We start from the raw sequence: 24,789 nt of genomic DNA, 5'->3' as shown, positions 1-24,789 counted from the left end.
ATTAGGCCAAAACTATTGGCTGGGTTAGATGCAGAAAAAAATTATATTCAATTTGCAACCTGATGGAGGTCAGTATAGATGGACTAATACAACAAGTCCCACACACAGCTAGAAGCCCAATATTTTTTCAGTGGTAGATGCAGAAAAAAATATATTCAGTTTGCAACCTGATGGAGGTCAGTATAGATGGACTAATACAACAAATCCCACACACAGCTAGAAGCCCAATATTTTTTCAGAGGTAGATGCAGAAAAAAATATATTCAGTTTGCAACCTGATGGAGGTCAGTATAGATGGACTAATACAACAAGTCCCACACACAGCTAGAAGCCCAAATATTTTTTCAGAGGTACTGTAGATGCAGATAAAAATTATTTTGAATTTGCAACCTGATGGAGGTCAGTATAGATGGACTAATAGAGAAAGTCCGACACACTGCTAGAAGGCCAAATATTTTTTCAGAGCTAGATGCAGAAAAAAATTATATTCAGTTTGCAACCTGATGGAGGTCAGTATAGATGGACTAATACAACAAGTTCCACACACAGCTAGAAGCCCAATATTTTTTCAGAGGTAGATGCAGAAAAAAATATATTCAGTTTGCAACCTGATGGAGGTCAGTATATATGGACTAATACAACAAGTCCCACACACAGCTAGAAGCCCAATATTTTTTCAGAGGCAGATGCAGAAAAAAATATATTCAGTTTGCAACCTGATGGAGGTCAGTATAGATGGACTAATACAACAAGTCCCACACACAGCTAGAAGCCCAAATATTTTTTCAGAGGTACTGTAGATGCAGATAAAAATTATTTTGAATTTGCAACCTGATGTAGGTCAGTATAGATTGCCTAATAGAGAAAGTCCGACACACTGCTAGAAGGCCAAATATTTTTTCAGAGCTAGATGCAGAAAAAAATTAGATTCAGTTTGCAACCTGATGGAGGTCAGTATAGATGGACTAATAGAATGATGCTATGCCCAAAAGATTTTACTTCACTAGGTGCAGTAAAAAATTGGTATTCTATACACAGGTGGTATATCTTGCAACACAGATAGGCTACTCCACTCACTAACACACTCTGCAATAGGCCAAAAAGTATTAGCTTTGCTAGATTCAGCCAAATGCTGTGAAAAAAACTTGCACAGCACTGGCACAGACCTGCCTGGCAAAAACTGATAGGAACTGATGTAACCTAGTCCTGAAAAGGACTCCAATTACAATTAGTCTTTACTCCCACAACCTATCTATTTAAGAGCACAGACCTGCCTGATAAAAGTCGTAGGAAATGCTGTAACCTAGTCCTTAAAAGGACTGCAATCACAACTATTCCCTTCTCCCAAGCAATCTGTATATTTGTGCGAAAATTGGCTTGAAATTAACAAGGTATAGCGCACACAGCAACAGCGGTGCCGTCTAACACGCAGCTGCAGCAGTGAGAAAATGGTGGCGACGGGGAAAATGGCTTGGTCTTATAGGGCAAGGACATGTGACATACACTGCCAATGACACATGCCCTTGCTTGTGTGAAAAAAAGCACTTCGCTCCGTGTGTGCGCTGCTGATAGGCTGACAGATTGCACCTCCCCACTGCAAATGCGGGAAAGAGAAAAAAAAATGGAGATCTTCATTGTTCCTGCAGAGATCCATCCCCTGCCCCTCCCCCCACCCCGCTGTACACTCAAACTGCGTATTAACATTAATTTTCATCATTACTGAGAAAAAATCCAGTTATGATTTTGGTGCACGAACAGTTATCGAACATAACCTCGAACAGCCGAATTTTTCTCAAATTGTTCGTGTTCGCCGAACGGCTCGAACACCGCCCAAAACAGCTCGAATTTGAGATTGGCGAACAGTTCGAGTAGAACAACGCTCATCTCTATTCATGATTAGTAGCAAATGTAGATAAGCCAAAATTTGGAGTGTTCATTGGAACAATCTTTACTGACTATTGACCCATCTTAACAGAGCAAAAACTCTATGAATGAGAACATTTCTTGTTTGTGGGGTGCTATGACCTTTATTCCAGCATAAAAAAATCATTCTTATTGGCAGCACATCACCCCATGTGAACAGCAGATTCTGCTGATAACATCATATTTTAGGCACACAGAACGATCGTATAAATGATCGTTCTGTGCTGTTGAATGTTTGTTAGTCTGGTAAACATAAAATAACCTACGATCAGTTTGTATAGAGCAATCGGCGCTTGTTTAAAGGACTGAATCTGCTTTTCTGAAGGGGCCATTATATGGAAGGTTTTGCCTGACTATCTCATTTTATTAGCTAACCCATTGTCCTTCTCCATTAAGACTGATTCATAGACAAAAGAGGGTCTGGTTTAGCTATTGAAATGAGTCAGTCAGCTCCTTAATTTAGGTACACGTCCATCCCAACACAAAGAGAGGGGGGAAGCCTCCTACGGAGTCAAAATAAAGTCAGTAGTGGAGGTGTCAGAATTATGAAAGGGAATGTGGACTCAAGAGATCAGGTATTATTCAAAATTAAAATATATTAGATTTTTTATTCCCTCGATAACCCCTTTTACCCAGCTAATTTGGAGTGTTGTATCCGAAAACATAAAGCCATATATGACCATATAAAAATACACATTTATGAGCATAGAATGTTAGAACTTAAAATAGGCATAAAAATTGTTATATAGATTAGTAATGTCTTATGATGACACTTAACGTCATGACATACGTCGCATGGAGATGTCATAACTAGTGTTGAGCCACCCCCGTAGTGTTCGAGTTCGGTTCGGTTCGTCGAACACCCGTGTGTTCGCCGAACTGTTCGTCGAACACCTTCGAACACAGTTAAAACCAATGGCAGGCAAACAAAAACACATAGAAACACATAGAAAACACCTTCAAAGGTGTCCAAAAGCTGACAAACTGCTCAGAAGACATAACTAACACATGGAAAAGTGACAAGTACATATAGTCATGCGAAAATAAAAGAGGTGGAGGAGTAAAAGGAGGGGAAGACACAGATATAGGCATGTCATGCCCTTCTAAAATACAAAAAGTGAGAAGCCGACACGGCCAGTCCGCTCCTGCCCGTGCCACCTCCGTGTCGCCGGGTTTGTGCCAGAGCCGCGGTGAACCCTGACGGCCAGCCCCCCTCTCCCAATACTGGTGCCTGTCCGCTGGTGGGTCGAGCGAGCCCCCCTGTGGTGGAGGCAGCTCTAAGCTTTTTAATTTAAATTGTCTCTCTAATTTGAATGAATACACTTTAAATCCATTTACAAGGATCTATTGGAGGGCAAGTCTCATGCCAGCAGCCGCGGTAATTCCAGCTCCAGTAGCGTCCACTAAAGCTGCTGCAGTTAAAAAGCTTTTATAAGGATCGAGCTCGGCTGTCCACCGCAAGGCATCCTACTGCCAGTCCCAGCCCCTATGCCTTGGGGTGCCTCCTGATGCTCTTCACTAAGTATCCCATGGTCCCGAAGCATTTCCTTTGAAAAAATTAAGTGTCTAAACTACAGGTGGTGCAGCTTGCTTAACAGCCGGGATAATCCGCTCACTAGCAGACACTGCTACTAGGCACAAAGCATTTCCTGGGCTAGATGCAGTTAAAAATTTGTAATTAGATACTCTCGTTGGATGCTGAGAAATCATTCCATAGAGTCTCCTGGCACGCCATATATGATTCTCTTAAAAAGCTTGGGGTAGGGGTCTAGGGGACCCTTTTATAGCCAAAATCACGGCCCTGTATCGCAATACGTCACCTAGGCTGAAGATAAATGGAACTGTAGCACCCTGAGGGCTCGGTTGCTACAGACGTATTGCACCTCACCCAGAGGTGTGATATCTCACTCTCAGGTAAGGATGGAGTGTGGATCAGGACCCGACACCTGCATGCATTACACCACATTGCCGTGGGGCAGGGCGACCAATATGCCCCTGAGATGGGCACGACAGTCCCTGTCCCTGGCTGGAGTGGGGGGAGGGAACACTGAGGAAGGGGAACCCTGTAGTGCAGGAGCAGGGAGGAAGCAGTTCCTGGGTGCATTGAGAAGGGAGTATAAAAGGTGGGCACCATCTTAGTTCAGTGCAGAGAAGTCTGAGCAGAAGTGGCAGGGAGCAGGGGCTCTGCATGAGCTCTGCTCCAGAGGCGGGCCTAGCAACAGAGGCCCAGGCCTGGAAGAGGGAGAAGGAAGGAAGAGGAGCGGAGAAGGCTCCAGGAACGAGGAATGAAGGGATCCCAGGGGTGCGGACGGGCGAGTCGCCACCGCACGCACGAATCCACCTGCGTGGAGGGGTCAGGCCAAAGGGGGAGACCGGTCCCCGAACTAGTGGAGGCAGGAAACGACCCTCAGCTAGAAACCGGAGGCTCTGACATTTTATGTGGCGCAGCCCCTCGCTACACCCGCTAGGAAGGCAACACATAGGGTCAGGGAAACTGGCGCCAAGTTTACCAAGAGGAGGCCCGAGGCAGCCGGACAGAAGTGTTGGTAAGAAAGGCCAGACAAAGGACACACAAAGGGGTTCCTGTGAAGCACTCCAAAGTTATCTGGGAGTTGTCTGAGCCCCTCACCTGGTGAGCACAGTACGACGTGGGCAGCCGTTACCTGCAGACGTGGTCTGGATAATAAGAACTGTGAGTAAAGGCCCTGAACTGCATCACTGACTCCGTGTCGTTACTGCTGCTGCCCTGCACCATCACCCCCATCCTCCGCATACACTGCCCTGAGGCTATACTCCTCCCGTGGGGAGTTATGCTACGCTCTGCTGCACCCACAACACCAGCCTCAGTGGTCTGCCCTGTAGCGGCGGTTCACTCTGACCGCAATCCACGGGTGGTGTAGTCGGACATTTAAACATGAAAACCACATAAATAGTTCCGCAACTGGTTTGACCGCCCTGAGCCACGGAACTGGGTCGCCGCCACGAAGACTACAACCACCAGCATCCACCAAAAAGGGTCCGGCTCCGGGTGTCCCAAGGCCCAGGGGGTGCGTCAGAACATTTTCATCACCTTTCACAATCACCAATGGGACAAGGCAGTGATGTCCTCTGTCCCCTCTCTTATACATCCTAGTGATGGAGCACCTGCTCTCATCAATTCGCCATAACCCCAATATTAGGTGGATTGAGGTGGGAGGCACCGAGTACAAGTGCTCTCTATTTGCTGATGATGTCCTAGTATATATCACTCAATCACATATATCCATCCATGCTGTTATGGCTGAAATAGATCACTTTGTTACATGGTAAAATTTTAAAATCAATGCAGCGAAGTCTGAGGCCCTCGATGTCTCCCTCCCCAAATCCATATAGGATTCCATCCAGTCCAACTTTCCCTTTGCCTGGTCCTCACAGGGTATCAAATACTTAGGAATTCCTATTCATAGAGACCTCTCCCATCTATGTTATCTTAATTTTGGGCCCTTTATTGAACAACTCCATACAGACCACGGTTGGCAAGTTAGAACTGTAAGATTCACTACGTGAACCACTGGTGTTTTGTGGAAAAGCACATGTACACTGCGTTCCAAATTATTATACAAAAGGTGTTTAGGAGTGATAAGGGAAGAATTTGTTTGTTTGTCAGTTAAACTCATTGATGGTGATGTGTGTCAGGGCTCTTTATATCACTGTAAGCAATTGCAGACACCTGTGCTAATTAGTTTGGCAGGTGTGTCCAATGAAAGGCAAGACTACTTAAGAAGGCTCTCTCACATTATTAAGCAGCCTACATTTTCTGCCAAAATGGGAAAGAAAAAGGATGTGTCGGCTGCTGAGAAGCAACAAATTGTGGAGTGTTTAGGTCAAGGCATGACTACAATCAACATTGTGCGATGATCAGGATGAAGTGTCTTGGCAATCAAGAAGTATGTAGCTGATTCACAGTACACACGTGTGCGTGCTGATAAGGGCAAATTGAGGACTCTTTCCTACAGGCAATTACGTCAGGTTGAAAGAGCAGCGGCAAAAAAGCCTTGTCATAGCAGCAGACAAGTTTTTGAAGCTGCTTGTGCCTCCAACGTCCCCCGAACAACAAGATGCAGGGTCCTTCAGAGGTTTGCAGCTGTGCATGCGCCATCCTGTCGACCTCCTCTATCCACTTCACACAAGCAGAAACGGCTCCAGTGGGCCAAACATTACATGAAGACTGATTTCAAAACTGTTTTGTTCACGGATGAGTGCCGTGCAGCGCTCGATGGTCCAGATGGATGGAGTGGAGGATGGCTGGTTGATGGACACCCCACGCAAACACGGCTACAGCGCCAACAAGGAGGAGGTGGAGTAATGTTTTGGGCTGGAATCATGGGGAGAGAGATTGTCGGCCCCTTTAGGATCCCTGAAGGCGCTAAAGATGAACTCCATAATGTATGTGGATTTTCTCAAACAGCACTTCCTGCCATGGTTCAAGAAGAAGAACCGTGTATTTCACAGCAAGATCATTTTTCTGCATGATAATGCACCATCTCATGCTGCACATAAAACATCTGCATCTCTGGCTGATATGGGCATAAAAGGGGACAAACTTATGGTGTGACCCCCATGCTCCCCTGACCTCTACCCCATTCAGAACCTTTGGAGCATCATTAAAAGGAGTGTCTATGATGGCGGGAGGCAGTTCACATCTAAGCAACAGCTCTGGGAGGGTATTCTGTCCTCATGCAAAACAATTGAAGCAGAAACCATCCAAAACCTGACAAATTCAATGGACGAGAGAGTTCAGAAGCTCCTTTCGAACAAGGGGTCCTATGTGAAAATGTAACATCACCTAGAATAAAGTTTTGAGTTGAAAACTGTTTGATTTCAGTTTCTAACAACCTGCTAATGCTTATAATTTCAAAAATGACCATTTTTTTGGTCTTTATTAAAATGAAAAGGTTGATCGAAAAGTTTGGGGGATCTAAGAGTGTGGCAACCCAGTAGTCATGATTACTTCGAATTCTGACAATATGAGGGTCATGCTGCAGGTAGTGCAGCAAGAAGGCACTTATGTGTCTTGCGCATCTCGGAGCCCCAAAATTATTTTCCGGGCTAGATGCAGCTAAAAATTATTTTTAATTTTAAATCTGGTGAAGCTTATTATAGATGGCCTAATAGGATCAGTGCTGCACACTGCTACAAAGCCCAAATTATTTTCCAGTCAAGATACAGATAAACATGATTAGTAATTTGAAAGCTTAAAACGGTTGGTAGGGTGATTTTAACCAATCATCAAGCTTTTACTCTCCCCAGGATGACACAGGGGTAGAAAAGTCGTTTCGAATCCATGATTTGTTCATCTTTATGAACGTGAGTCTGTCTACATTATCAGTGGAGAGCCGCGTGCGCTTATCTGTCAGCACACCACCAGCAGCGCTGAACACACGTTCAGACAGAACGCTGGCTGCGGGGCATGACAAGATCTCCAAGGCGTAAGTGGCTAGCTCCGGCCATTTATCCAGATTGGAAGCCCAAAAAGAGCAAGGGTCCAGTGACACAGTCGTGGCTTCAATGTTTACTTGGAGATACTCCTGTACCATCGTCTCTAGGCGTTGACTATGTGTCAGACTGCTTGTCTCCTGTGGCCTTGCAAAGGATGGGCTAAAAAAGTGGTGAAATGATTCCGCAAAATTGATGTTACCAGCAGATAATGTGGTTCTGTTACGGTTTGAGTGCTGAACACTTGACGGTCCCACGGTTGGCAAGTTGGAACTGTGAGATTCACTACGTGCACCACTGGTATTTTGTGGAAAAGCACATGTAAGATTCTGCAACAGTCTCTGCTGATACTCCTGCATGCGTGCATCCCTTTCTATGGCAGGAATAATTTCTGCAAATTTACTTTTGTACCGGGGATCTAACAGTGTGGCAACCCAGTAGTCAGGATTATTTTTAATTCTCACAATTCGAGGGTCATGTTGCAGGTAGTGCAGCAAGAAGGCACTCATGTGTGTTGCGCATCCAGGAGCACCAAGTCCCTGTTGTGTTGGTGGCAAGGTAACAATCATGCTTCCTTCCTCTGTCCTCTCCCCCCAACCTCGCACAACAGAAATGTGATCAAGGTCTCCCTCATCTGATGAGTCTTCCATCAGTTCGTCCTCCACTTCTTCCTGGGCTCCTGCACCTTCCTCACTAGTTTGGCTGCTACCATGCGCCCTGGTAAAACCATCTCCCCCACCCTCACATGCCTGCCGCCTTGGTGCTGCCGACCGTCTGGACCTTGCAGATGTTAGCCCTTCCGCATACAACTCCTCCTCCTCTACTTCCTCCACCTCCTCTTGTGCCACCACCTGACTCCGAATTCTGTTTAACATGTGCTCCAGCATGTAAATCACCGGAATAGTCATGCTGATAATGGCATCGTCAGCACTAAACATCTTCGTCGCCATTTCAAAACTGTGCAGAAGGGTGCATAGGTCCCTGATCTGAGACCACTCCTCCAGTGTGATTTGCCCCACCTCTGAATCTCGTTGGCCCAGGCTATACGTCAGAACGTATTGCACCAGGGCTTGTCGGTGCTGCCACAGTCGCTGCAACATGTGCAGAGTTGAATTCCACCGGGTAGGCACATCGCATTTTAGCCGGTGAAGTGGCAGGCCCAACGACTTCTGTAGAGATGTAAGTCGCTGAGCTGCGGGATGCGAACGGCGGAAGTGAGCACACAGCGACCGTGCCCTCTGCAGAAGGCCATCTAGTCTGGGATAGTGGGCTAAAAATTGCTGGACAACCAGGTTCAACACGTGAGCCATACAAGGCACGTGTGTGACATTGCCCCGGCGAAGGGCCGCACCCAGGTTTGCAGCATTGTTGCACACGGCCTTCCCTGGTTTCAGGTCCAGTGGAGACAACCATTCATGAAATTGGTTCTCCAGAGCTGACCACAACTCCTCAGCTGTGTGACTCACATTTCCCAGACATTTCAATGTAAAAACCGCCTGATGACGTTGAGCCCTACTGCCAGCATAGTAAGGAGGTGTACAGGATCCCTTCTGCGCAGTTAGAAAGCTTGTGGCATGACCAGACAGGCTTTGGGTGCAAGTGGAAGACCGAGAGGAGGTTGAGGAGGCAGAAGCAGTGGAGGAACTTTGACATAAAGAGGATTGACGCACAACTCGTGGGGACGGCAAGACTTGGACAGCAGCCCCTTGTCCTGCTGTCACCATAGTTACCCAGTGCCCAGTCAGCGACATGTAACGCCCCTGTCCATGCCTACTCGTCCAAGTGTCTGTGGTGAAATGCACCCTGTCACACACAGAGTTTCTCAAAGAAGCGGTGATGTTGTGTGCGACATGCTGGTGGAGCGCAGGCACACCTTTCTTTGAGAAGTAGTGCCGACTGGGCATCTGGTACTGGGGCACTGCGACGGACATAAGGTCTCGAAAATCCTCTGTGTCCACCAGGCGGAAAGGCAGCATATCTGTAGCCAAGAACTTGCAGATGGTGAAATTCAACCTCTTAGCTTTCTCATGGCTAGGAGGAAATGGTCTTTTACTTGTCCACATCTGAGGGACCGAGGGCTGGCTATTGTGCTTAGACGGGGTTGATAAGGGTGTCCCCGGCAAACTGCCGGTCTGTGAGGAAGATGCAGGCGGACATGTTAGGTTGCCTTAATCCAAAGGTGGTGCTATCGATGTCGGACAGCGCTCAACACCAGCTGGTGTTACCACCTCCAAAGAAAATGATGACCTGCCAATCACGCTGGCTGTTGCGGGTAAAGAGGTGGCAGGTCTGCGCCCCAAAACAGGTGTGACTGCTGTCCCCCCAGTCACAGAGGATGAAGAGGCCGCGGATGCACAAGATATGGCAGACGGTGATTGGCCCGGCCGGCTAGGCCGCATTGTAGCACACTGAGCTTCCCACTGCAACTTATGCTTCATGTCCATGTGCCGGTTCATGCATGAAGTACTCAAACTATGTATTTTTTGGCCTCTACTTAGCTTTTGCTGACAAATGTTACAGATAACACGAGTTGGGTCATCTTTATCGATCTGAAAAAATGCCCAGGCTATGCAAGGCTTAGCACCCATGCGACCTGAAGAGCCACCACGACTTGTGGTGAGAGGCAGAGTTGTGTTTGAGGATGCAGTTGTTGACGTGCTTCCAGTACTACGTCTCTGTCCAGGAAGGCGCAACCTGACCTCGTCGTCACTAGCATCTTCCTCCACCTCCTCTGCTGACCTCATCTCTTGGCTGACTGTGGGTTGACAGTAAGTGGGATCTCCGACCTCATCATCATCACCCTGTGCGTTATCACACCCGTCGTCCTCAGAGCCAACCTGTTCCTGCCCTGACAAAAAACTAAAGTTGTCGCTCCTATCAGGTATTTGAGTCTTATCATCGTCTTCCTCATTGTCTCCACCAACAGGAGTTACAGTTTGGGAATGAGGGTCTACATTATGGTCAGAACCTTCTGCGTCTGGTCCTGGATCCAACTCATAAAGATTCTAGGCATCAGTGCAGATCATTTCCTCGTCTGGATTCACAGAAGCGCTGGAGTCGACCTCTGATTCCCAGGCTATAGTATGAGTAAACAGCTCTGCAGACTCAACCATCTGTTCTACCTCATACTCAGACGGGCAGCTGGAGATTTGGGAGCTGTGAGGAAGCAAATGCGATTTGGGTGACACCTTTGAGGACTGGAGTATTTGTGATGTTGAAGTTGATGTGGAGGAGAGCCCACTTAAAGGAGCACTTGATATCCGTTGAAGCACCTGCTGTTTTTGTGCCTCATCTGGAATTTGTAGCGATTGGCGTGGCCGTAAGAAAGGGATCTTATCACATTGTCCGCTAAAAGAAGTAGACATTTTAGTTTGGCTGGAAGATGGTCTTTCTTCTGCAGATGTTACTGTTGCTTTAACACCTACCCCACGGACACAACCTTTTTTCCCCTTCCCAACACGCCTATTCCCCTTTCCACCAGCAGCAGGCCTTTTTCCACTCATTTTGGTGGTTAACTAATTCACAACTCTGGAGTTGTTTGCACAAAAAAACAATGGATGGTAACCGAGCAGAGCTGAGTGGCCAAACTGTGGTATTAGGCCAAAACTATTGGCTGGGTTAGATGCAGAAAAAAATTATTTTTAATTTGCAACCTGATGGAGGTCAGTATAGATGGACTAATAGACCAAGTCCCACACACTGCTAGAAGCCCAAATATTTTTTCAGAGCTAGATGCAGAAAAAAATTATTTTTAATTTGCAACCTGATGGAGGTCAGTATAGATGGACTAATAGACCATGTCCCACACACCGCTAGAAGCCCAACTATTTTTTCAGAGCTAGATGCAGAAAAAAATTATATTCAATTTGCAACCTGCTGGAGGTCAGTATAGAAGGACTAATAGAACAAGTCCCACACACTGCTAGAAGCCCAAATATTTTTTCAGAGCTAAATGAAGAAAAAAATTATTTTTAATTTGCAACCTGATGGAGGTCAGTATAGATGGACTAATAGACCAAGTACCACACACTGCTAGAAGCCCAAATATTTTTTCAGAGCTAGATGCAGAAAAAAATTATTTTTAATTTGCAACCTGATGGACGTCAGTATAGATGGACTAATAGACCAAGTCCCACACACCGCTAGAAGCCCAAATATTTTTTCAGAGCTAGATGCAGAAAAAAATTATTTTTAATTTGCAACCTGATGGAGGTCAGTATAGATGGACTAATAGACCAAGTCCCACACACTGCTAGAAGCCCAAATATTTTTTCAGAGCTAGATGCAGAAAAAAATTATTTTTAATTTGCAACCTGATGGAGGTCAGTATAGATGGACTAATAGACCAAGTCCCACACACTGCTAGAAGCCCAAATATTTTTTCAGAGCTAGATGCAGAAAAAAATTATTTTTAATTTGCAACCTGATGGAGGTCAGTATAGATGGACTAATAGACCAAGTCCCACACACTGCTAGAAGCCCAAATATTTTTTCAGAGCTAGATGCAGAAAAAAATTATTTTTAATTTGCAACCTGATGGAGGTCAGTATAGATGGACTAATAGACCAAGTCCCACACACCGCTAGAAGCCCAAATATTTTTTCAGAGCTAGATGCAGAAAAAAATTATTTTTAATTTGCAACCTGATGGAGGTCAGTATAGATGGACTAATAGACCAAGTCCCACACACTGCTAGAAGCCCAAATATTTTTTCAGAGCTAGATGCAGAAAAAAATTATTTTTAATTTGCAACCTGATGGAGGTCAGTATAGATGGACTAATAGACCAAGTCCCACACACCGCTAGAAGCCCAAATATTTTTTCAGAGCTAGATGCAGAAAAAAATTATATTCAGTTTGCAACCTGATGGAGGTCAGTATAGGTGGACTAATAGAATGATGCTATGCCCAAAAGATTTTACTTCACTAGGTGCAGTAAAAAAATTGGTATTCTATACACAGGTGGTATATCTTGCAGCACAGATAGGCTACTCCACTGACTAACACACTCTGCAATAGGCCAAAAAGGATTAGCTTTGCTAGATTCAGCCAAATGCTGTGAAAAAAACTTGCACAGCACTGGCACAAACCTGCCTGGCAAAAACTGATAGGAACTGATGTAACCTAGTCCTGAAAAGGACTCCAATTACAATTAGTCTTTACTCCCACAACCTATCTATTTAAGAGCACAGACCTCCCTGATAAAAGTCGTAGGAAATGCTGTAACCTAGTCCTTAAAATGACTGCAATCACAACTATTCCCTACTCCCAAGCTATCTGTATATTTGTGCGAAAATTGGCTTGAAATTAACAAGGTATAGCGCACACAGCAACAGCGGTGCCGTCTAACACGCAGCTGCAGCAGTGAGAAAATGGTGGCGACGGGGAAAATGGCTTGGTCTTATAGGGCAAGGACATGTGACATACACTGCCAATGACACATGCCCTTGCTTGTGTGAAAAAAAGCACTTCGCTCCGTGTGTGCGCTGCTGATAGGCTGACAGATTGAACCTCCCCACTGCAAATGCGGGAAAGAGAAAAAAAAATGGAGATCTTCATTGTTCCTGCAGAGATCCATCCCCTGCCCCTCCCCCCACCCCGCTGTACACTCAAACTGCGTATTAACATTAATTTTCATCATTACTGAGAAAAAATCCAGTTATGATTTTGGTGCACGAACAGTTATCGAACATAACCTCGAACAGCCGAATTTTTCTCAAATTGTTCGTGTTCGCCGAACGGCTCGAACACCGCCCAAAACAGCTCGAATTTGAGATTGGCGAACAGTTCGAGTAGAACAACGCTCATCTCTAGTCATAACATGGCGAAGTCTGGTCAGCGCTGAAGGCACCAACGGCCAGACGGGACCTGTGAAGAATGAAGAACATGTGTTTTTTTAACACTACATTTATTATGATTTGGAGTTCTGAGAAATCCATTTGAGAAACATTTTGATTCACCCCAAAAATTTAAGGCATATCCATTTTCTGGGATAAATTCAAGCAAGTATGCAAATTCTAATTTTTGCATTGAATTTGATTTATCTATCTATCTATTTATCTATCATTCTATCTATCTATTATTCTATCTATCTATCTATCAAACCAGCAATTTTGACAGGGTCACTCAATCATCTAATGCATATAGGAGAAATAAGGATTGGACAGTTGGATTTTAACATGGCCAACCCTTCTGTTCTTGCTGAGGTGACGGGTAGCGGCTTTCCACCCCTTCATACTGAAGAAACATGCACACTTGGCCAATCTGAACACGCATATATATTTGGCGGAAGCCGGGGGAGATAGATGACGGCTGACACTTATCAAATATGTATGGCTTGTCTTAGAGATGTGTGAGTCTTTTACATTTTGCTTTGCCTTCGATCAATCATCTTTTCTATCATAGATCAACAAATGTAAATTCAATGTGCAATTAGAGCCTCCATTGTTTTTCCCAGATTCGCTCATCTCTAGCTACTTTGGAAGAAATCAGAGGAGTCTAAATCTAACCCTCTTAGGGCTCATGCACATGGCCGCATTTTCAATCCAAGTGCGATCCAACAGAACATGGAATCACACTGGGACCAATGTTATTCTATGGGGCCATGCACATGTCTGATTTAAGCCTTGGACCGAGGCGGTCCAAGGAAAAATCACATCATGCCCAAAGTTTGATCCAATTATCGGATTGCACTCAGCCATGCAAATCAGTGACTCCGCGGAAACCATCGAACTGCACTCGGATGATATCTGTGTGAGGTTCGATTTTCACAGACTGACAGAATGGAGAAGATAAAGAATTTTTTTAAAAATCTTTTTCACATCCGAGAGAATCAGATCGGAGTTAGATCAGAGTGTGATTTGTAGAATTGACCAGAGAGAATGTCCGCTCGTTTGACCCTAGCTTTAGTGGTATGTTTTCTGACTACTGTTTCTTTGATCACATCTCATGTCGGCATCTCCTCCTTGTCACCATTCGGGATATTGGGAAAAGGAATCAATATGAACACAATGTATTCATGCTAATATACAATAAAGAAAGTAACATCCATCATTGTCCAACAGAAATTTGTAGAAATAGCTACAATACAAAAGATAGGAGTGATGCAGCATCTGGTGTGTGAAGATGATATCTCAGGATTATAAATAGAACTACAGCTAATAATGTTTTTACGTTGCGTGATATTTTCATCTCTCGCCTGCAGGTGGCTTCCATAAACTACGCAAGTAACTAAGCAACTTGCTAACCGTATTCTCCCACTGTCATTTAAAGATAATTAGCAATTTATTGAGATAACCAATTTTGGTGGAAATAATTGTAATCGAATGCCCTGGACCAACTTTTATAAACTGTAATAAAAGTGTTAAGATAATCTCTGACATTTGCAAATGTCATTAATTCACCTTTTCGTTTGATAGTACAGTGGCATTATGTTTAAACAATTACAAGATAACTCTTGCAGCTTAATGAAACAATGCAATCTGCGGAGCCTTCTGAATATAATAAATGCTGATGATAATCTTTTTGGGGACAGAACTCAATATAATGAAATGCAACCCTATAGGACTAAGAGTTCTAAAAAATATATATTTAAAAGGTATTTTCATATCATTCTGTTTTTAGAAAGTTTTGAAAAACATCTGTTAGACTTTATTCATAAGCATGTCTGAGGCTGTGATAGGAGCCTTCATGGCAGATTCTATCATTTTAACTTGAAAAATAGTAAAAATAGTGTGGTATCGCAGTGCCCGTACTACTGCTGATTGTAACAGTTGTCATATGGCGGTAGATCTGTTCCAGTGTGCCCGAACTTCTTTGGGCACTGTGAGTTAGGAGATGTATAATACATTGTATGTGCGTACACTGAGAACTGATAATTGTGCAATGTGCTTTGTACATTGCTGCCACCTGCTGGTCAATGTATGCAAATGACGGTTAGATATTAAACCTCCTCACCCCAAGCTGCCATAGAAAAGGCTGGGAGGAGCCTCCCACCTCAGTGCTGACCCACTTCCTTTAAGCTGATATAAACCAGTTCAGTCCTGTATAGTCAAGGCAAAGGAAGGAATCACCACTGCTCCCAGAATCCATTCCAGTCCATGCTGAGGGGTTATCATTCGCCATATAATTACCTCCACAAAGAGGTGAAGCTTCATACTGTCAGGAGATATGAGGCTGAAAAGTGCTTTCCTGTATACTGTTTTTTCTATGCACTTCCAGTGCAACATGACTTCCATGCCACAAACTTTTTCTACCATAACCCCTACAATAGGGAACTGTAGTGCCAAAACTGTGAGTAACTCCATACTACTAGTTTGTCGCCACAGGAAGCCAACCTGTGAAGAAGGTTCCTCCATCAATGTATCATTACCTGGACTATGTATAATATTTCCTCCAATAGCAAGTGAAGATAATTGTACTCCAGCTGCCCCGAGAGGCCCTAAACTTGCTTGTTCCATAAGGAGAAGACACCTCCTTTCATAAGCACAATATGCAGTGCATTCTACACTGTGAACTACCAGCTCTTTATTTTTAAGAGAGAGACTGTAAAGTACTTTGTTTTCTCCTTCAGTAAAGTGTTACATTTGCAAATTCACAAGAATGTCTGGCTACTTATAATTGCATGAACACCACAGGCGCTCCAACACCTGCTCCCAGACACCACCTCTACAGGAGCGCCCACTGGGGGTTCTGTCCCATCTCCATAAGTGCCACCACCTGCTATTGACAATTGTTGTGGAAACAAGGGAAGTGTTTAGGGGTCCAGCAACCCACTTCAGCTAATGTGACATTAAAATCCGCTACCAGTTAACAACATGTCCCAGCTGGCCCTTCTGCAATATATGGTTCCTCCCCCATTGCTCACTGCAGTAGTAAAATGAGTCTCCACGACAAAAACCAAACTGACCCCTATATAGTCAATGGGTCTGTCAAGCAAAAAATAAATAATATAAGTCCAGCACTCCTAAAGTTTTAAATTAATGTGCAGGTACACATGGACTGTGACCAATATACAGACATGCTGTATATATATACACTATGTGTCAGCACACTGCAATTATAGGGGTTTTCCGGTGAAAACAAGTTACTGATTGATGGGGAGTCTGACTTCTGGAACCTGTATCAATCAGCAGAATGGAAAAATGTTATCCCAGTTAAAATGGAGTTCAGGGCACATGTGTGCCCGCTGCTCCATTCATTCCCTATGAGGCTGCCGAGCACTGCACTTGGTGTTTTTGGCAGCCACACAGAGAATGAATGGAGTAGCTACCTCCTACTACAGATCCTCTCTTCCCTTGCCCTCTCCTCATACCTTTCTAACTGCACATTTAGCATCTCCCACTTCCATACTACCTACTTATCCCACCCTCTCTCTGTTGGTATCTCGCAAGGCTCTGTCCTGGGACCCCTGTTCCTCTCCATCTTTACTTTTGACCTGGGACAACCCATAAAGTCCTATCGTTTTCAGTACCACCTATAAGCTGATGACACCCAGATCACCTCTCTGCTGTCCAAAATCAGAGTATTTGCCATATCCTCCTCCTTCTCTTCTCCCTTCCTAAAGCTCAATGTGGACAAAACTGAACTCACCATCTTTACTACAGCTCATCTTACTCCCCTAGCCGATCTATCTATCACAAAAAATGACATCATGCTCTGACTTGTACCAAAAGTCCCCTGCCTCGGAGTAACCCTCGACTAAAGATTTTTTATACGCTCTTGTGAACCCAGTCTTTAGAAAATTCTTCTTTTTTTAACATATGAGTCTATAACAAGGCACACAGTTAAACATTTGTCTTTTAAGGATCTGAAGTCATTATTTTCTATGGGGGAAATTTCTAGGTGCAGAAATTTACAGCTACTAAACAAGCAATCTTTGTGGTCACACTTATTAATCTAAAGGCTGAAATTCAATGCCTTTTCAACGGGCTGCTTCTCGTTGTGAAGTTATGCAGCCCTAGGAAAACAAGAAAAAGAACAGATGAAAAACAGTATTGATTGGAAGAAAAAAAAATAATAAAAAAAAACATTTGAAATCTGGAATTTTATGTCTATTCTGTTATTATAGAGCTGCATAGATTATAAAATGACTTAGGAACTATGAGCCTTTTTATAAAGATGCATTATTGTCCAGCCATTCGATACATATCCAGAGCCTGTCACAAGGAAAAATGATTTGTCAATCCACTTGAATTCTTTACTCACTGGTCCAACTTAATTTAAAAAGGAAATCTTTCCTCTTCTCAAATCCCATTGCTACCATAATGTTAAAATATTAATGAGATTATTTCTTAATCAAAACTTTATTGCGCCTTAACATCTTTCATTTATCATCTCTTCCACTGGTTGAAGTATAAATCCTGAATGAAATCATGCTCCTGGCTATATTATGATAAATTATTGGTTTATGGATAATGTGTAGATTGCATCAATGGACTAGATTATTTTTATGACAAATTGGTACAGAAGCTTTATAAAATAATGTTGCAGTTAAGACTCGACAAAGATGATACAAACTGTTCTACAGGTGAGACGATATTCTGTGCAACATTAAAAGCTAAAAAATGATCCCCTATCCCACAATGGAGTTGGGTGGATCGATTAGTTGGACTTCCGTTTATTGACCAGGTCAGTAGTAGTGTTGAGCCACCCCCGTAGTGTTCGAGTTCGGTTCGGTTCGTCGAACACCCGTGTGTTCGTCGAACTGTTCGTCGAACACCTTCGAACACCGTTAAAACCAATGGCAGGCAAACAAAAACACATAGAAACACATAGAAAACACCTTCAAAGGTGTCCAAAAGCTGACAAACTGCTCAGAGGACACAACTAACACATGGAAAAGTGACAAGTACATATAGTCATGCGAAAAAAAAAGAGGTGGAGGAGTAAAAGGAGGGGGAGACACAGATATAGGCATGTCATGCCCTTCTAAAATCCAAAAAGTGAGAAGCCGACACGTTCAGTCCGCTCCTGCCCGTGCCACCTCCGTGTCGCCGGGTTTGTGCCAGAGCCGCGGTGAACCCTGACGGCCAGCCCCCCTCTCCCAATACTGGTGCCTGTCTGCTGGTGGGTCGAGCGAGCCCCCCTGTGGTGGAGGCAGCTCTAAGCTTTTTAATTTAAATTGTCTCTCTAATTGGAATGAATACACTTTAAATCCATTTACAAGGATCTATTGGAGGGCAAGTCTCATGCCAGCAGCCGCGTAATTCCAGCTCCAGTAGCGTCCACTAAAGCTGCTGCAGTTAAAAAGCTTTTATAAGGATCGAGCTCGGCTGTCCACCGCAAGGCATCCTACTGCCAGTCCCAGCCCCTATGCTTTGGGGTGCCTACTGATGCTCTTCACTGAGTATCCCGTGGTCCCGAAGCTTTTCCTTTGAAAAAATTAAGTGTCCAAACTACAGGTGGTGTAGCTTGCTTAACAGCCGGGATAATCCGCTGACTAGCAGACACTGCTACTAGGCACAAAGTATTTCCTGGGCTAGATGCAGTTAAAAATTTGTAATTAGATACTCTCGTTGGATGCTGAGAAAGCATTCCATAGAGTCTCCTGGCACGCCATATATGATTCTCTTAAAAAGCTTGGGGTAGGGGTCTAGGGGACCCTTTTATAGCCAAAATCACGGCCCTGTATCACAATACATCACCTAGGCTGAAGATAAATGGAACTGTAGCACCCTGAGGGCTCGGTTGCTACAGAGGTATTGCACCTCACCCAGAGGTGTGATATCTCACTCTCAGGTAAGGATGGAGTGTGGATCAGGACCCGACACCTGCATGCATTACACCACATTGCCATGGGCAGGGCGACCAATATGCCTCTGAGATGGGCACGACAGTCCCTGTCCCTGGCTGGAGTGGGGGGAGGGAACACTGAGGAAGGGGAACCCTGTAGTGCAGGAGCAGGGAGGAAGCAGTTCCTGGGTGCATTGAGAAGGGAGTATAAAAGGTGGGCACCATCTTAGTTCAGTGCAGAGAAGTCTGAGCAGAAGTGGCAGGGAGCAGGGGCTCTGCATGAGCTCTGCTCCGGAGGCGGGCCTAGTAACAGAGGCCCAGGCCTGGAAGAGGGAGAAGGAAGGAAGAGGAGCGGAGAAGGCTCCAGGAATGAGGAATGAAGGGATCCCAGGGGTGCGGACGGGCGAGTCGCCACCGCACGCCCGAATCCACCTGCATGGAGGGGTCAGGCCAAAGGGGGAGACCGGTCCCGGAAACTAGTGGAGGCAGGAAACGACCCTCAGCTAGAAACCGGAGGCTGTGACATTTTATGTGGCGCAGCCCCTCGCTACACCCGCTAGGAAGGCACCACATAGGGTCAGGGAAACTGGCGCCAAGTTTACCAAGAGGAGGCCCGAGGCAGCCGGACAGAAGGGTTGGTAAGAAAGGCCAGACAAAGGACACACAAAGGGGGTCCTGTGAAGCGCTCCAAAGTTATCTGGGAGTTTTCTGAGCCCCTCACCTGGTGAGCACAGTACGACGTGGGCAGCCGTTACCTGCAGACGTGGTCTGGATAATAAGAACTGTGAGTAAAGGCCCTGGACTGCATCACTGACTCCGTGTCGTTACTGCTGCTGCCCTGCACCATCACCCCCATCCTCCACATACACTGCCCTGAGGCTATACTCCTCCCTGGGGAGTTATGCTACGCTCTGCTGCACCCACAATACCAGCCTCAGCGGTCTGCCCTGCAGCGGCGGTTCACTCTGACCGCAATCCACGGGTGGCGTAGTCGGACATTTAAATATCAAAACCACATAAATAGTTCCGCCACTGGTTTGACCACCCTGAACCACGGAACCGGGTCGCCGCCATGAAGACTACAACCACCAGCATCCACCAAAAAGGGTCCGGCTCCGGGTGTCCCAAGGCCCAGGGGGTGCATCAGAACATTTTCATCACCTTTCACAATCACCAATGGGACAAGGCAGGGATGTCCTCTGTCCCCTCTCTTATACATCCTAGTGACGGAGCACCTGCTCTCATCAATTCGCCATAACCCCAATATTAGGTGGATTGAGGTGGGAGGCACCGAGTACAAGTGCTCTCTATTTGCTGATGATGTCCTAGTATATATCACTCAATCACATATATCCATCCATGCTGTTAAGGCTGAAATAGATCACTTTGTTACATGGTCAAATTTAAAAATCAATGCAGTGAAGTCTGAGGCCCTCGATGTCTCCCTCCCCAAATCCATATAGGATTCCATCCAGTCCAACTTTCCCTTTGCCTGGCCCTCACAGGGTATCAAATACTTACTAATTCCTATTCATAGAGACCTCTCCCATCCATGTTATCTTAATTTTGGGCCCTTTATTGAACAACTCCATACAGACCACGGTTGGCAAGTTAGAACTGTAAGATTCACTACGTGAACCACTGGTGTTTTGTGGAAAAGCACATGTACACTGTGTTCCAAATTATTATGCAAAAAGTGTTTAGGAGTGATAAGGGAAGAATTTGTTTGTTTGTCAGTTAAACTCATTGATGGTGATGTGTGTCAGGGCTCTTTATATCATTGTAAGCAATTGCAGACACCTGTGCTAATTAGTTTGGCAGGTGTGTCCAATGAAAGACAAGACTACTTAAGAAGGCTGTCTCACATTATTAAGCAGCCTACATTTTCTGCCAAAATGGGAAAGAAAAAGGATGTGTCGGCTGCTGAGAAGCAACAAATTGTGGAGTGTTTAGGTCAAGGCATGACTACAATCAACATTGTACGATGATCAGGATGAAGTGTCTTGGCAATCAAGAAGTATGTAGCTGATTCACAGTACACACGTGTGCGTGCTGATAAGGGCAAATTGAGGACTCTTTCCTACAGGCAATTACGTCAGGTTAAAAGAGCAGCGGCAAAAAAGCCTTGTCATAGCAGCAGACAAGTTTTTGAAGCTGCTGGTGCCTCCAACGTCCCCCGAACAACAAGATGCAGGGTCCTTCAGAGGTTTGCAGCTGTGCATACGCCATCCTGTCGACCTCCTCTATCCACTTCACACAAGCAGAAACGGTTCCAGTGGGCCAAACATTACATGAAGACTGATTTCAAAACTGTTTTGTTCACGGATGAGTGCCGTGCAGCGCTCGATGGTCCAGATGGATGGAGTGGAGGATGGCTGGTTGATGGACACCCCACACAAACACGGCTACAGCGCCAACAAGGAGGAGGTGGAGTAATGTTTTGGGCTGGAATCATGGGGAGAGAGATTGTCGGCCCCTTTAGGATCCCTGAAGGCGCTAAAGATGAACTCCATAATGTATGTGGATTTTCTCAAACAGCACTTCCTGCCATGGTTCAAGAAGAAGAACCGTGTATTTCACAGCAAGATCATTTTTTTGCATGAAAATGCACCATCTCATGCTGCACATAAAACATCTGCATCTCTGGCTGATATGGGCATAAAAGGGGACAAACTTATGGTGCGACCCCCATGCTCCCCTGACCTCTACCCCATTCAGAACCTCTGGAGCATCATCAAAAGGATTGTCTATGATGGCGGGAGGCAGTTCACATCTAAGCAACAGCTCTGGGAGGGTATTCTGTCCTCATGCAAAACAATTGAAGCAGAAACCATCCAAAACCTGACAAATTCAATGGACGAGAGAGTTCAGAAGCTCCTTTCGAACAAGGGGTCCTATGTGAAAATGTATCATCACCTAGAATAAAGTTTTGAGTTGAAAACTGTTTGATTTCAGTTTCTAATAACCTGCTAATGCTTATAATTTCAAAATTGACCATTTTTTTGGTCTTTATTAAAATGAAAAGGTTGATCGAAAAGTTTGGGGGATCTAAGAGTGTGGCAACCCAGTAGTCATGATTACTTCGAATTCTGACAGTATGAGGGTCATGTTGCAGGTAGTGCAGCAAGAAGGCACTTATGTGTCTTGCGCATCTCGGAGCCCCAAAATTATTTTCCGGGCTAGATGCAGCTAAAAATTATTATTAATTTTAAATCTGGTGGAGCTTATTATAGATGGCCTAATAGAATCAGTGCTGCACACTGCTACAAAGCCCAAATTATTTTCCAGCCAAGATACAGATAAACATGATTAGTAATTTGAAAGCTTAGAACGGTTGGTAGGGTGATTTTAACCAATCATCAAGCTTTTACTCTCCCCAGGATGACACAGGGGTAGAAAAGTAGTTTCGGATCCATGATTTGTTCATCTTTATGAACGTGAGTCTGTCTACATTATCAGTGGAGAGCCGCGTGCGCTTATCTGTCAGCACACCACCAGCAGCGCTGAACACACGTTCAGACAGAACGCTGGCTGCGGGGCATGACAAGATCTCCAAGGCGTAAGTGGCTAGCTCCGGCCATTTATCCAGATTGGAAGCCCAAAAAGAGCAAGGGTCCAGTGACAGAGTCATGGCTTCAATGTTTACTTGGAGATACTCCTGTACCATCGTCTCTAGGCGTTGACTATGTGTCAGACTTCTTGTCTCCTGTGGCCTTGCAAAGGATGGGCTAAAAAAGTGGTGAAATTATTCCGCAAAATTGATGTTACCAGCAGATACTGTGGTTCTGTTACGGTTTGAGTGCTGAACACTTGACGTTCCCACGGTTGGCAAGTTGGAACTGTGAGATTCACTACGTGCACCACTGGTGTTTTGTGGAAAAGCACATGTAAGATTCTGCAACAGTCTCTGCTGATACTCCTGCATGCGTGCATCCCTTTCTATGGCAGGAATAATTTCTGCAAATTTACTTTTGTACCGGGGATCTAACAGTGTGGCAACCCAGTAGTCAGGATTATTTCTAATTCTCACAATTCGAGGGTCATGTTGCAGGTAGTGCAGCAAGAAGACACTCATGTGTGTTGCGCATCCAGGAGCACCAAGTACCTGTTGTGTTGGTGGCGAGGTAACAATCATGCTTCCTTCCTCTGTCCTCTCCCCCCAACCTCGCAAAACAGAAATGTGATCAAGGTCTCCCTCATCTGATGAGTCTTCCATCAGTTCGTCCTCCACTTCTTCCTGGGCTCCTGCACCTTCCTCACTAGTTTGGCTGCTACCATGCGCCCTGGTAAAACCATCTCCCCCACCCTCACATGCCTGCCGCCTTGGTGCTGCCGACCGTCTGGACCTTGCAGATGTTAGCCCTTCCGCATACAACTCCTCCTCCTCTACTTCCTCCACCTCCTCTTGTGCCACCACCTGACTCAGAATTCTGTTTAACATGTGCTCCAGCATGTAAATCACCGGAATAGTCATGCTGATAATGGCATCGTCAGCACTAAACATCTTCGTCGCCATTTCAAAACTGTGCAGAAGGGTGCATAGGTCCCTGATCTGAGACCACTCCTCCAGCGTGATTTGCCCCACCTCTGGATCTCGTTGGCCCAGTCTATACGTCAGAACGTATTGCACCAGGGCTTGTCGGTGCTGCCACAGTCGCTGCAACATGTGCAGAGTTGAATTCCACCGGGTAGGCACATCGCATTTTAGCCGGTGAAGTGGCAGGCCCAACGACTTCTGTAGAGATGTAAGTCGCTGAGCTGCGGGATGCGAACGGCGGAAGTGAGCACACAGCGACCGTGCCCTCTGCAGAAGGCCATCTAGTCTGGGATAGTGGGCTAAAAATTGCTGGACAACCAGGTTCAACACGTGAACCATACAAGGCACGTGTGTGACATTGCCCCGGCGAAGGGCCGCACCCAGGTTTGCAGCATTGTCGCACACGGCCTTCCCTGGTTTCAGGTCCAGTGGAGACAACCATTCATGAAATTGGTTCTCCAGAGCTGACCACAACTCCTCAGCTGTGTGACTCACATTTCCCAGACATTTCAAAGTAAAAACCACCTGATGACGTTGAGCCCTACTGCCAGCATAGTAAGGAGGAGTGCAGGATCCCTTCTGCGCAGTTAGAAAGCTTGTGGCATGACCAGTCAGGCTTTGGGTGCAGGTGGATGACCGAGAGGAGGTTGAGGAGGCAGAAGCAGTGGAGGAACTTTGACATAAAGAGGATTGACGCACAACTCGTGGGGACGGCAAGACTTGGACAGCAGCCCCTTGTCCTGCTGTCACCATAGTTACCCAGTGCCCAGTCAGCGACATGTAACGCCCCAGTCCATGCCTACTCGTCCAAGTGTCTGTGGTGAAATGCACCCTGTCACACACAGAGTTTCTCAAAGAAGCGGTGATGTTGTGTGCGACATGCTGGTGGAGCGCAGGCACACCTTTCTTTGAGAAGTAGTGCCGACTGGGCATCTGGTACTGGGGCACTGCGACGGACATAAGTTCTTGAAAATCCTCTGTGTCCACCAGGCGGAAAGGCAGCATTTCTGTAGCCAAGAGCTTGCAGATGGTGAAATTCAACCTCTTAGCTTTCTCATGGCTAGGAGGAAATGGTCTTTTACTTGTCCACATCTGAGGGACCGAGGGCTGGCTATTGTGCTT

General features: G+C 45.5%; 1 protein-coding gene across 1 annotated transcript in view; it reads right to left on the bottom strand.

Moving 5' to 3' along the window:
* The window catches only part of DPYD (dihydropyrimidine dehydrogenase), a 2,479,659-nt gene that overhangs the window by 477,647 nt on the left and 1,977,223 nt on the right, over positions 1-24,789 (bottom strand). The gene's annotated exons all lie outside the window — the stretch shown is intronic.

Source organism: Phyllobates terribilis, unplaced genomic scaffold (genome assembly GCF_046119375.1).
Source record: "Phyllobates terribilis strain yellow unplaced genomic scaffold, ASM4611937v1 Scaffold_8__6_contigs__length_399053987, whole genome shotgun sequence".
Taxonomy (NCBI): Eukaryota; Metazoa; Chordata; class Amphibia; order Anura; family Dendrobatidae; genus Phyllobates; species Phyllobates terribilis.
The sequence above is the reverse complement of the archived record's forward strand: the minus strand, read 5'-3'. Positions and strand labels throughout refer to the sequence as shown.